Here is a 13,372-nt window from a genome sequence, read left to right on the forward strand (position 1 = left end):
AGGAGCATGTTCTGTGATTCACTGGAGTGTTGTCATCTACTTTACGCTCATGCTTTCTTGTTTTGGTCCCTGTCAGCTGAATTTGTTTTCTGGTTTGCAAATGCTTCAGGATGGCCAATAATAGGAAGACGCTATGAAAAGGGTCACGTGGATTCGGAGTTGCTGTTAGCCAGGGTGGCCAGAAAAGCAATGTAATGCCAAAGCTACTGGGACAATAGCACCTCAGTGTGTGATCTTGTCATATCTTGTGCTGAGCAGGGTTGGGTGACTTGTGATGGGAGTCAGGTGGGAGAGGCAGTGATGTTAGAGATGATGGATGAGTAAGTGCCATTCTTCCCTCTGACCCGGTATGTAGCCACCGTGTGCTGTCAGGAGTTGCAGTGGTTATTAAACGTCCTGTGGGAATTTTTGCCATCCTTACCAAACTCCAGCTTGGGGGGAATTACATTCTGCCTGCTTACAGAGCTCCAGCGAGATGATGCAGTCTCACAGTGTGAGGTACCAGAGCTTAGGCTTGTTCATAGCACGGACCACATCTTAAGAGCCAGATCGTCTCATGGACACCTCCCTAGCTTGGATCCCTCCCCCTTTCATCTGCGAGCAGATAGCAACTCTAGCAATTGCTTACTCGGACAAGTAACAGTCGTAACGCATTTAGGGCATTCTTAGCTTCTTTCAATGTGATTTAACAGCTGCAACTAAGGAGAAGGAGCTAGCACCATGTGGCCAGCCGTAGAACACAAGTGTGGACCCTCTAGGCTAGTTGTATGCTCTCTGTTGCTTTATTAATGGGAATGTTTGAAGTGTGTGACACCCTGACAGTCAAGCTGTGCCTCTGTCTTCTCTTTTGGTCTCTCAGATCCATGCAGGTGCAGGGATCTTTTGCCACTCACCGTTCACTGCAGTGGACTCCTGCGATTCTCCTGCTCTTAGACCAAGACCAGATTATGCTGCCTTAAGTGCACAGACTCCTTTTCACTTACAGGGCCCTTTCTGATGATGCCTGTAAGGTAACCTCTTCCTGGAGACGGGTGACTGTGGCAATTCTCTAAGCAACGAGCAGCTATAGTTTGACAAGTTTTATTTAGTAGATTTAGAAAGCATAGAGAGGACAAAAGTGATTCAGCAAAGAAACATGTATCTATGTTGGGGCTTCCCTCCTCGCTATCTTAGATGGGCCGTGTTCTCCAATTGCAGGACAAGAACGGAACCAACTCACCTGTAAAAATGTAAAGGTCTCCCCTGGTCAGAGTTAACAGCCTCTCTTGCGGCTGCCCTCCTTACCCACCGCTGTGTCTCTCCCCAAAGAAGCCCATCCTTCGTGACAGTTCTCGACATGATTCCATTAACATAGTCTTTGTCTCCGCTACATCTCTGTCAAGTATCTTTCAGAGTTTGTCTGGGACATCAAAGTGGGTGGTAACAGTATTGTTTTGTGGCTTTTGTCCATAGCCCAACTTCTCCATCTCTAGTAGTGATCAATCTTCCTCCTGCTCTTTGCGGTATGCTTCAGACAGGACACAGGAATCAGATGTAGTTTAATGCCCAAATGACAATTAATTTACTCACTTTGTCCCAAAGGCCAATTCTTGTTGTGGATTAGACCCGGGGCAGGCAAACTTTTTTGGCCCAAGGGCCACATCTGGGAGTAGAAATTGTATGGCGAGTCATGAACGCTCACAAAATTGGGGTTGGCGTGTGGGAGGGGGTGAAGGCTCTGGTTGGGGGTGTGGCTTCTGGGGTGGGGGTGAGGCTGGGGCTGAGGAGTTCAGGGTGTGGGAAGGGGCTGGGGCAGGGGAGTGGGGTGCGGTGGGGTGAGGGTTCTGGCTGGGGGTGTGGGCTCGGGGTGGGGCTGGGGATGTGGAGTTTGGAGTGTAGGAGGGTGCTGGGACCGAGGAGTTCAGAGGGCGGAAGGGGGATCAGGGCTGGGGCAGAGGGTTCGGGTGCAGGAAGGGGTGCAGCCTGGGGATGCAGGCTCTGGGGTGGGGCTGGGGATGAGGTGTTTGGGGTGCAGGAGGGTTCTCTGGGCTGGAATCGAGCAGTTTGGTGGGCGGGAGGGGGATCGGGGCTGGGGCAGGGCATTGGGGTGCAGAAAGAGGCTCGGGGGTGCAGGCTCTGGGTGGTGCTTACCTCAAGTGGCTCCCGGAAGCAGTGGCATGTCCCTTCTCCAGCTCCTATGCGGCGGTGCGGCCAGGTGGCTCTGCGCGCTACCCTGTCCACAGGTACCGCCCCTGCAACTCCCATTGGCTGCGATTCCTGGCCAACGGGAGCTGTGGGGGTGGCACTTGGGGCGGGGGTAGCATGCAGAGTGGAACCCCCTGAATGGCCCCTTAGCGTAGGAGCCGGAGTGGGGCCATGCTGCTGCTTTTGGGAGCTGCATGGAGTGGCCCCCAACCCTGCTCCCTGGCTGGAGTGCTGGAGTGGAGCAAGCCCCAGACCCCACTTCCCAGCGGAAGCTTGAGGGCCGGATTAAAATGGCTGGTGGGCCGGATCCAGCCTGTAGGCAGTAGTTTGCCCACCCCGGGGTTAGACGCTCTTGGGATAAAGAGACTGACTGATCTGGATTGAGCTGTTATTCTCTTTTAATTACATTACATAACATGCAGCCCCCAAAGGGGGTCCAAGTGACACGAGATGGGGGGTCTGCAGGTAAGTGGGAGTAGGAGACTGGGAAGTCAGAGAGGCAGGGTTGGGGGCAGAGGCGATCCACAGCGCTGGAAAGATCACCAGGGAAAAAGGGATGGAAGAGGGGCAATGATCTGTAGCGCCTCCTTTGTTGTTCCAGGTCTCACCTGCTGAACTAAAGTTTCCCCACATTTGTTAATGGCATTTTTCAGAGTCTGTGTGATTCCCCTCTTTCATTCTCAGCCTGGTCGCTGTCTGAAGGCGAGGCGATCAGCTGCTGATTATGGATAGGAACCTGCGTCCATTTACCATCTGCATCCTCACAGCTGTGCAGCAGTGAAGACAACCAGGTGCAGGACTTTAAGCAAGAAGAGGGGGAAGAAGCGGATTGCCAAGGGGCCCTTCCTTGAGTGTCCTGTCCTAGGGCCACTCACAAGCAAGTGTCATCTCCTGGTGAGTGTGTCTTGCAGGTCCCCTCCGAGCCGAGCCACAGAGGATATGAATTGTTACAGCCTCAGCTGCTGAGCCTTGGCTCTGGGGGGGCCATCACATAAGGACTTTTACCCCCATTCTGTGCAGCCCCTGAGAGGAGGCCAAGCCATACCAGCACTGTGCAGCACCATCCAGCCCAGGTTGGGATCGACTCTCTCTTTCTCTCTCTGTCAAGCCTGCCGGTTGCTCTGATGGGCTCTATAATGCAGCCGCTGTCTCACTAGAGACCGAGTCCCACCCGAATCGGTTTTGCGCCAGTGATCAGGGTGGTGAAAGGCTTCATAGCTTATTACCCCTACCCAGTCTGCCGTAGCATGTCCTCTGCACCAGGAGGCAGAGATGGAGCTTGTGTGTGTTCGAATGTGCTGTGCATTCATCTTCATCCGAGAAGAAAATAACGAACCCTTTCCACATCCCTGAATATCTCTCTCATCTCCCTCCAGTTTCATTTGTTTCTTTCCTGTAAATAACTGGACCCATCAATAGCTATTAGTGGCAAAAAACCAACCCTTTCCACTTACACATTCTCATTGCCTCCACTGAGCGGTAAGCACCATGAGTCCCATTTATAAAGGGTGCAACTTGTCCAAGTCCACAGGCCGCTGGGAGAACCAGGAAAAGAATGCAGATTTCCCGAGTCTCCGCCGTGCGCTCAGGCCAGCTGGTCTGCAGCTAGCATTAAAAATCATCCAAAAGCAGAGACGTGAGGGCTGCTCTGAGGAAAACCTGAGCCTCACTCCCAGAGCCTGGTAAGTTTCACACAGTTATCCCAAGGCAGCAAAAGGAGCAAAGTCCTGAGCTTTAGCCTCTGCACTCATCAGCATGAAAAAACCATAAGTGTGAATCAAACAACAGGCTTCAAATAGGAACTGTGATGCCTCTAATTTGTATGTACCATTATTTGATGTTCTAACCTACCAGGTTTAAGGTAAACCACAGTGGAATATCAAGCAGACATTAAATGAAACCATGTCATTAATTCAATCCAACGAGATATGTTTTATATAACAAAGGGATTTGTTCTGATACTCAAACAATGTATATTAATGAAAAAGTCGAAATAGATTCATTTTGTTCTCAGAGCAAACACATTGAGGAAAGCCATCAAGAAGTAAAGAACATGGCTTTTTTTTTTAAACTGTGCTTTATTTAGGGCTAAGCTGGAAAGCGTCATTCAATAATTACAGAAGATTACAAGGAGTTTTAGGGAATTGAGAGTGAAAGAGCAGTTGTATGGAACTGCAGCTGCATTACACATCTGTACCTCCTGGCTGTGGGCTCGTTTCTGCTGTCCTTACTCAGATGAAACACCCGCTGTCACCCAAAGGGAGTTTTGCCAGAGTAAGGGCAGTAAGATCAGACCCAATAAGGTGTTAAAAAAAGGCCAAGATAACAATAACATTATTTAAAAAGCAAACAAAAACAACCCCAAATCAATTAAAACAAACTAAGATTTAAATTAAGAATCAGAAATAATCATCACACTCTTCTTAGTTCAACTAAAACGAATGAGAATGATGCAAATCAAGTCTGAATACAGTGGAAATAAATTATAATAAATATGATATACTTTAAAATATATGTGTTCTTAAATAATTCATTGTTTTTTTCTGATTCAGTTTTTCAAAGCAATGTCTTATTTTTTAACTGCTCTAAAGTCATTTACCAAAGATAAATATCGTGCTTTCATTAAATAGTTTTCCTTGTTTTTTTTCTCTATCATTACAATTAAAAGTCCTACAAAATATGCAAATTTATTTACAGAAAAACAGAGCCAGCATCTCTTTTTTTTAAACATCCCCCTGTTTTTCAAAATTCCTTGTAAACAGTTTCAGAAATTCTTCAAAGAGATTGTTTGTTTTTTTATGTTATTTTTTATTTTTATTTTTTTATATTATTTTTTCTTTTTTAAGATTAAGGTTCTAGGCTAACCCCTTGCCCTGAAGGTTTCTAGAGCAAATATGGAAGCTACTGAAGCAGAGGATGATGGGAATTTGCGGACAGCAGATCATGAAGACATGAAGCGTGTAGCTGGGTTTTGTTGTTCAAGTTAGAACGGCATCTGATAAAAAGACAGCTGTTTTGTTTCCCATTTGCGTTGTCTACAAGAATCGAGTTTTGTTTGTTTATTTTTGTTAATAGCTGGAATGCTTGCAGTTAAAAAAGCTGCCAAAATAGCCATTTCTCTTCTTTTTCTCCTCGATAAATAACAGCATCCAACAGCAGTTGGCAGAGAGTAGGAATTTATGCTCAGTCTAAACTCTACAAAAATTACAATTCTACAACATCTTTGTTTTTAGCATTAACGCTAACTTCTATGTAGTATTTTTTTTTTTGCTTTTTGTTGTCTAATTTTTTTTCTATGATATAGGTATTTTAAAGTTTTTTTCTTTTTTAAATTCTGTACAACTATTAGGATTTTAAATGGGGAGAGTTAGAAGCATTTACAAACCTTTTTTGTTTTTCACTATCAACCATCTTTCTTTTCTCTTTGCTATGCCTTTTTATTTATTTACTTACTTTTTTTTTTGCTTTTCACAGACATCATCTTACCTGCTTTGAGCAGCGCGATTCTTACGTATTATACAGAAAACCATATGAAAGTTTCATAGACTCTAATTAATGTATAACCAAAGAACCTCCCAAAGTATCAAAGAACTATTATCTTGCCATTTTAAAAGCATTTAAGCATTTTTTTTTAATTTTTACATATTTCATATAATTGCTCTCAAAAACTGTTTTAGGAACAGCTCAGAGAAAAGCAAAGAACTTCCATATTTTACATACAGCTACAAGTCTGCGATAAAAAGTTTTGTCCTTTGGTCCCTATATAGCTAAGGAATGACAGATAAAGATGCTCAGTGACCGTTACCATGGGGTCAACATGGTAGCCGCATCCTTGGTGGCAAACAGGCACTCCTTTGTCCGTATCCAGGTTTGCATTTCCTGTTTGGAGAAAAGCCGCTGTGGTGATATCAATGTCTCTTCAGAAATCCTGGTTGATCTTGTTCCTGTTCTGATTTATTTATTAATTTTTGTTTGTTTCCAGCCCGTGTCCTTCGAAGTCAGCAGACGTGATACTTTTCTTGAAGAAATGTTACAGTCTAAACAATCAAAGAGAGAATAAGTCTGAAGTCTTCAGCTTGATTGATATTTGCTGATATGTCAAAGGTGTAATCCAACAGTTCCTGTTTTTTTAAAATATATATATATATATATTTCTAAATGTGGCCCATTCAGCTGCTGCCCTAAAAAAATGAAGAAGATCATTGCAAATTAAACTAAAAAGGCAAAGTAAACAAATAAAAAAGGCCTTAAAAATAAAAATCCTGTTCTTTTGGGCCTAATCCTGCTTCCATTGAAAGTGAATGTGTTTCGCTCTCAGATTCAGTGGAAACAGGACTGAGCTCTTGCTCTGGAGTTTGTTTTTGAGGTATACTCCCACTAAAGTCAATGGAAAGATTCTCATGGACTTCACTGGGAACTGGCTCAGACCCAAAGTGAGCAAGGCAGTCAAGATCATGATAAAGAAAAATACAATTGCTCCTTCTGCATTTTTAATAATAATGATATATATCCATAGAAATATATATACTCACATCTATATATATGTACAGATATATACTTTGTAAAGTAGCACTTAAAAGAAAAAGCCAGATCACAATCTTGCTTGGTTGGACTTTCTAGCGTGTGAAGTCTCTAGGAAAAATTGCTCTAAATTTTAACCATGTGCTGTATATGATGATATATGGACTTTCCATGGAGAAATAGCTGTCATTAATGGATATTCCTTTGTGAATGTCAGAAAGTAACACTTTGAACAGGCAATTCATGGGAGGTAAAAGGAAAAATAATCAGTTGGAATGAACTTTTGAAAAAAATAGTAAAGCTAACATTTCTTAAATAAAAAAGTTATTTAAAAAAATTTAATCATGATCCGACTAGACTTGACATTTAAGTAGGATGCTTAATCATTACGGATTAGCTCTTATCTCTTTCTAGCAAGCAGGTTCTTCTTATACACTTGGTGATTTATTACATCAAGAAACTTAGAAACTGCAAAAGGTCCACTCTGGTGGAAAAGTGTCATGCGGAATATCAATCCATGCTGGCAGGTTTTTCACACTGTTGGTTCAACAAACAGCAAACCGTACACAGCAGTCTAAACAATTACAACACCAAAAATAATAAGAATAAGAGAATAAAAAAATAAAAAAACACTCGTCAAGGACCCTTTTTCAGTTGTAAACAAAAAGATGCATTTTGCTTTTTTATCAGGATTATTTTTTCCCCCTCAAAACAATCCCTCCCTTACCCCAAACAAATAATTTGTCAGAAGTGGCTGGAATGTGGAACCTTAGATTTAGGAATTCTTGAAAAGGCACACAAGAGGCCGCAGGCTTTTCTCTAGGTTGCTTTTTGGTTGGATAGCTATTGTTTTTACACGACTGTTACTATCATTACTTTTTAAAAAAATTTTGGAGAGTGATTTGAAATATCCGAAGGGAAAAAAAAAGGTGTCAATTGAAAAAGGCCCCCAATTCTCCGGAAAAAAAAAATAAAATCACAATATTTTTCAAGTGCAAAAAAATCAACCACGCGTTTTCTTTTTTCATTTTTTGGTAAAATATTAGTACAGTTATAACAATCCCATTTGCTAAAGAATTAGGAATCCATCTTTTTTTTTTTCCTTCTATGTGACATCTAAAGAAGCATAAAACGCTGACGAGAAATTAAACGACAAATAAAGAAACCACTGCAAGCACCAAACAAAACGAAAATGAGCACAGCAAAAAATCGTGGCAGCACAAAGTCAAAAAAGGCACATGTGATCATGACTGGCCAATCATCAACTGATACAACATCCAAGAAAAATACGGCACCTGCACGAAACTTGACGGCATGTCATGCAACCAATTCTTAGCTTGTTACATGACGCCATCATGTCACACTTTCAACTTCGAGTTGATTTGAACTTACGGACTGGGGGACTGTATTCTCCACTTTCATGTCATTACGTGAACTTTTTTCCTAGCTCAGCTCGAGACTGTGGTGGATTTGACTGGCTCTTGGTTGGTTTTGTTGGAATTTGATTGAATGACAAAAGAAGAAAAGATTTTTTTTATATATATATATATATTTATATATAGTGTGGAAAAAGGGAAAGGTGGGGGAAGAAGATATATATCAAAATAATAATAGAAATAATAAAAAAAAAAGTACCAAACAGCATCCGTCAAAAAGCTCTAGTGAAAATACTTGCGATTAAACGATAAAAACGAAAGAAGAAGGAAAATGAAATGAAAGAAAGAGGGAAAAATAATGGAGGAGGCCTAGCAGGGGACAAAGACATATTACACACAGTTTATGTGGACACATGAACAACAGTGAACAGGAACAAAACATTATGCCGTGGCTGCTGAGGAGAGCATGCGCTGAATGGATGAGAGCACACACAGATCGGTTTGCGGCTGGAAAATACATTTGCTGCCAACCGCCGTGGTTTTGTTCCAACCGTCTTTCCCCGGGCCACCCCTCCCCACAAACTCCCGGGAAGTGGCTCTTCAGTAAGGGGTTGATTCACAGCCCATTGGAGCCTTTCCGTTGACTTCAATGGGCTCTGGATCAGGTTCTCCGCTGCTCTGTTTGCAGCTGAAAAGCTAAAGGGCTGGTGGAGTAAAAGAAGAGGGACTGCTTTGGTTGTTGAGAAAAAGGAACTAGTGTCTGTCCCTTTAAGGGGTTGTATGATGAGAAGCTCAGAACAGCGGCACAGCTGGTGTGGTTATGTGAATTTACTCCCCCGTGGTTTTGATATGGCCTAAAAAACCCCCAAAATTCCACCTACAGGCCTGATCCCACATCCTCCCTCAGGCAAAATGCCCCCTGGACTGCCCATATCCTCCTGACCCTGCAGTCCTGACCAGGCAAAACTGCCTGTAACTTGCTCTGGGAGTTTTGCCTGAATGAGCACTGCAAAGATCAAGTCCCTAAAAGTCACTGCACACAATGAAACATAAAGTAGCGGGCTCAACCAACAGCTAGAAGTCCTGTACTTCAAGTGTTTGCTTCCTATCCCATAGGCGGGTTGATTTCTCACCAGCATGCCTAGTCCTGAAAAGTCACTGCACATTATTGAATTTCACTGCACATTCTTTTGTCACAAGGACATTGGCCTGCTTGCATGACTTCAGAACTAGAGTCTAAGACAGAGAGGATTCTTTCCATTGGGTTTTGCTCAAAGCCAAACTGTGTGTGCTGGCAAGGGGAAGGGTTTGTGTTATCCAGAATAGAGACGGCCTTGAACAAAACCCAGGATCTGAACTCTGGATTTGGCTCCAGCAGCCAGACTCTGCTCTCTGTTACAGCAGGGTAAATCTGGAGTAACTGCACCGATTGCTGCTGTTACACTGGATTTACCTAGTCTGTGTCACTACCATCGGCAGACCAAAACCCCTGGATCTTGCACGTTCAAAATTTGAATCTGAACTTGTGTTTGGATGATGCCTGGTACAGAGGTGAATGTATGCACCCAGACAGGATTTTGGTTCAGCTCTGTTTCTGCTACAGAAAGAGAGGGTAGCGCTAGAATAAACCTCCCGTCAGTGCTGGCGCACGAGGCCTCACCCTAAAGGGATTGTAGGATGGCTGCTGTATCTCACGCCCCACAGTCACCATTAAAAAGTCAGCACTAGTCACACCGGGCCAGCTTGTGAATTCTGATAGATGTGCAGCAGAAGAAAAAGCTGTAAGGGGCCACCATATCTCTTCGGGCTTGCACCTGTGTTGTGAGGACCACCAGTAGGGGAGAGCAGGTACTGCAGGGTCAGGAGTGCTGACCTGAGTCTTAGATCTCCTTTCGCCCACCGAACATGCTGGACAGTGTGGCTAAGCTGGAGCAGAGGGGAAAGGCCGACTCAACGCACTTCCCACATGCAGCAGCAGGGGCTGGATTGGGACTCTGAGTAGCCGTTCAATTCCTGCTCTGCTCCTGGGATTGGCCTGCCCTCTTTGCAAGGCTACACTGCAAGATTACACCCTAGTCCAGCATGTTAGCTGAGAAGCTTCCCCTAATACACAGCGAGACCTGGTGGGTGAGGTAATATCTTTTATTGGCCCAGTTCCTGTTGGTGAAAGAGCCAAGCTTTCGAGCTTACACGGAGCGCTTCTTCAGGTCCGGGAAAGGTACTCGGCGGGCCCGACCTGAAGACAAGCTCTGTGTATGCTCAAAAGCTTGTCTGGTTCACCAACAGAAGTTGAGCCAATAAAACCTAGTACCTCTCCCATGTTGTCTCTCTAATAACCTGGGCCCAACATGACTACACCAACACTGCAAACTTCCCTAATGCATGGACTAGGCGGAGACTGTGTGTCAACTCTGAAATGGCAAACACAGTACCTCTGCCTTTAGATTAAAATTTCAGACATTGGGAATGTGACAACAAATATATATCTGTATACATATATATATATATATATATATATACACGTATGTATACACACACCTATACATATATAAATGATTAAAACTCACTGAAAACAAACAAACAAATGCATTCAAATAAAAATCAACCAAATCTATTTCATAAGCAGTTCACTTCTCTGGGAGCAGATAAAAGCTTTGGGTATGGCTAAGAGAGAAGCCGTCCCATTCATGAATAAAGATGGTAGGGTTATGAAGACAGGGCTACAGCCTGATACGGAAATGGGGCCGTTGGGACTTGTGAGGCTTTGTTACAAAGCGAGAGGGAGTGCATGCCTTGCGTCCTTGGAGACTGGCTACAAGAAGTGATGGTGCAACACGTCTCTGAGAGCTAGAACGCCGAGCCGGAGTGTGCCTCTACGTAACAGGCTAAGGCCAACTGTGCCCTGTAATTTCACACCGGCCAAGCCTCTACTGGGAAGTCTTTTACAGCAGTCCTTTGGCAATATTCTCATCGACCGTTGAGACCCTAGTTACTGAGGATGTCTTTAATCAGGGCCCTGAGACGCAGCTGGAATGTGCGTGATTACAGTGGGTGACCCTAAAAACATTTCCAGCTCTCTTTGTTACGGCAGCTTCCCCCCGGTATTGCCTGGACTCTGCTGCTGGAGAGGACACACCACATTAAAGGCACCACTGGAAAACTTTCGAGGGTGGCCACTGTCTATGCTTTATTGCCTACAGCTGCACTATTAGGTGAAATTCACGCCCACGTAGCGAGCCAGCACAAGGCGGTGTGACAGCTATTCCAACCACAGGCGGTATTGTTGAAGACTTATTTTTATTATATGTAGGAATGTTGTGGGTTAGGGGGTTGAGTTCTACTCCATGAAGGAGTTACCACAGCTACTACCGGGAGGGGATTACTGCAGGCCCTGGGATTGTAAACAGCTCCAGCAATGTACCACCCCCTGGGCTGGTTTGCAGGTACTGGTGCAAACAGGTACCAGAGGCCAAGGAGACAAAGAAAGGGCTTTTGGTATAAAAGGTCCAACTTGACTGGAAAGAGGAGGCCTTCCTTTTGATACAACAAATGGCCCTTACCTTTGATCCTCGGGGGGACCCAACGCTACAGGAGGGTTGGAAGGACTAGAACCTATCAGGGTTCCCATAGGAATGACGGGCGACTTCTGGTATGAGGGAGCAAGGAGCATTTAGACCCCGTTATTGCTTTACATGTTTCCTTGAATAAATATGCTGTGCGCTGGATGGGCCCTGGTACAGCACTGCCATGGGCCTTGGAGAGAAAGCAAAGAGCACGGGGTGAACGGCAGTCGCAGTGTGCACTAGCCTAAACTCCCCGCTCAGGAGGCAGTGGCTGGCAGGTCCCTGCCCAGAGAGAGGTGATGGCTAGGGTAGGCTTGAGATCTGAGTGGGTGTTTCTGCAGCAGACCGGTTTCCCACTGAAATGGTGCACGCCCTCTGCGCTGGGAGACTTTCACCGGGGCTGAGTGCTCACGCAGCCCACACGAAATGCCCCAAGTCCTGTCCCAGCATGCACGGGGCTCAGGGAGCGACCTCCGAAGGAGGCTCTTAAGCTGCACTCGTAGTTCCTGATAGTGAGGGGACGTCATTGTGGGTGTTATGTTCGACTCAGTGGGCGTTTTGCCTGAGTAAAGACTGCAGGATGTTAAAGTTGACTGAGGAATTCTCTTGTGTCTGAACATCTCCCTCTCTTCACTCCCCGTCCTTGCTTTTTATGCAGATTCCTTTCAACCCAGTAGTAACACAAAAGCACGCTGCAGTTCTTACTCTCTGGGATGGTCAAGCACTTCCTAGCATTTTACTCCACGCAATGCATGTGGCTTTCTTGCCATGGCAGATTCATACCCGACTGGCTGTAGAATCAGGGCCCCTCCGCCATGCCCGCTCTTAAGACTACGCCATCTCCTATGGACTGTTGTTAAATCCAGGTCTGTGACTTCCTCCCATCGGAGTCAAGGGCAAAACTCCCACTGACTTCAATGGAGAAGGATCATTCTTGTCACTATTGAATATTTATGACTGAGATTGGGGCCCGATTGTGTTAGGCGCTGTACAAACAGAGAGGTAGACATGGGCCTTGCCCCCACAGCTTTTACCATCTCAGGAAGATCAGGCTTTACACTACCCTGCTCACATATTTTGTGTCACTCCCAGCGTGGGGGAGGGACTGCGACTCAGACACAGTTCCTGCTTGGGGCTGGTGCAGCTAAAGGGTTTCTCTGGCCCTCCCCTCACTCCCCTCATTTCATTGCTTTGTGCTTCTAGGGTCTTTCATAACGCTGCCCTTCCTTTCTTGTCTGCTCCTGTCCCCGCACCCAAGCTCTCCCTTTTGCTCAGTCGGAGAGGCCAGCCATCTCCCTTTTGGTCATCGCCTCAGTCAAACCTCTCCGCCTGCTTCTTTCGCACTGTCCCATCTGCAAGGGGCCCCTTCCCTGAAGTGACTCACGCGGATTTCATCTCCTCTACCAAACGGACAACACCCCAGGGCTGCCACCACGCTATTGTGCTTTATTAGCACTGGGCTCATCCCAAGCACTGCTGCTAAAACTTTTATACCACTCCGTACCATCCTGTCACCATCCAGCTAAACACCATACACCCAGCTACACAGCCCCACTCAGACAGATAGGGCCCCAAGCCCCAATGCAATCCCATGGCTTTTGGAAAGGAGGGCTCTGTGTGTGTGTAGGAGAGACAGAGCCATACATGCTACACACATAAAGATAATACATGCAACTATGGACAGCCTGGGAGGCTTTAGCTATAAAATATTGTCCTGATGGGAAAAAA

At 45.2% G+C, this 13,372-nt stretch overlaps 1 protein-coding gene across 16 annotated transcripts in view; it reads right to left on the minus strand.

The window, feature by feature from the left end:
• Positions 1-5,819: 5,819 nt before the first annotated feature.
• The window catches only part of CELF4 (CUGBP Elav-like family member 4), an 870,133-nt gene continuing 862,580 nt past the window's right edge, over positions 5,820-13,372 (minus strand). For 9 of the 16 annotated variants that reach the window (XM_027825733.3, XM_037902450.2, XM_007063304.3 and 6 more), the window contains exon 13: positions 5,820-6,221. The gene's annotated coding sequence lies outside the window, so the exon portion shown is untranslated. Of the gene's footprint in view, positions 6,366-8,097; positions 8,186-13,372 lie in introns of all 16 variants that reach the window. The other 7 variants (XM_043547126.1, XM_043547128.1, XM_043547125.1 and 4 more) reach the window with 3 other exon arrangements.

The sequence above is a fragment of the Chelonia mydas genome, chromosome 5 (assembly GCF_015237465.2).
Source record: "Chelonia mydas isolate rCheMyd1 chromosome 5, rCheMyd1.pri.v2, whole genome shotgun sequence".
Lineage (NCBI taxonomy): Eukaryota > Metazoa > Chordata > Testudines > Cheloniidae > Chelonia > Chelonia mydas.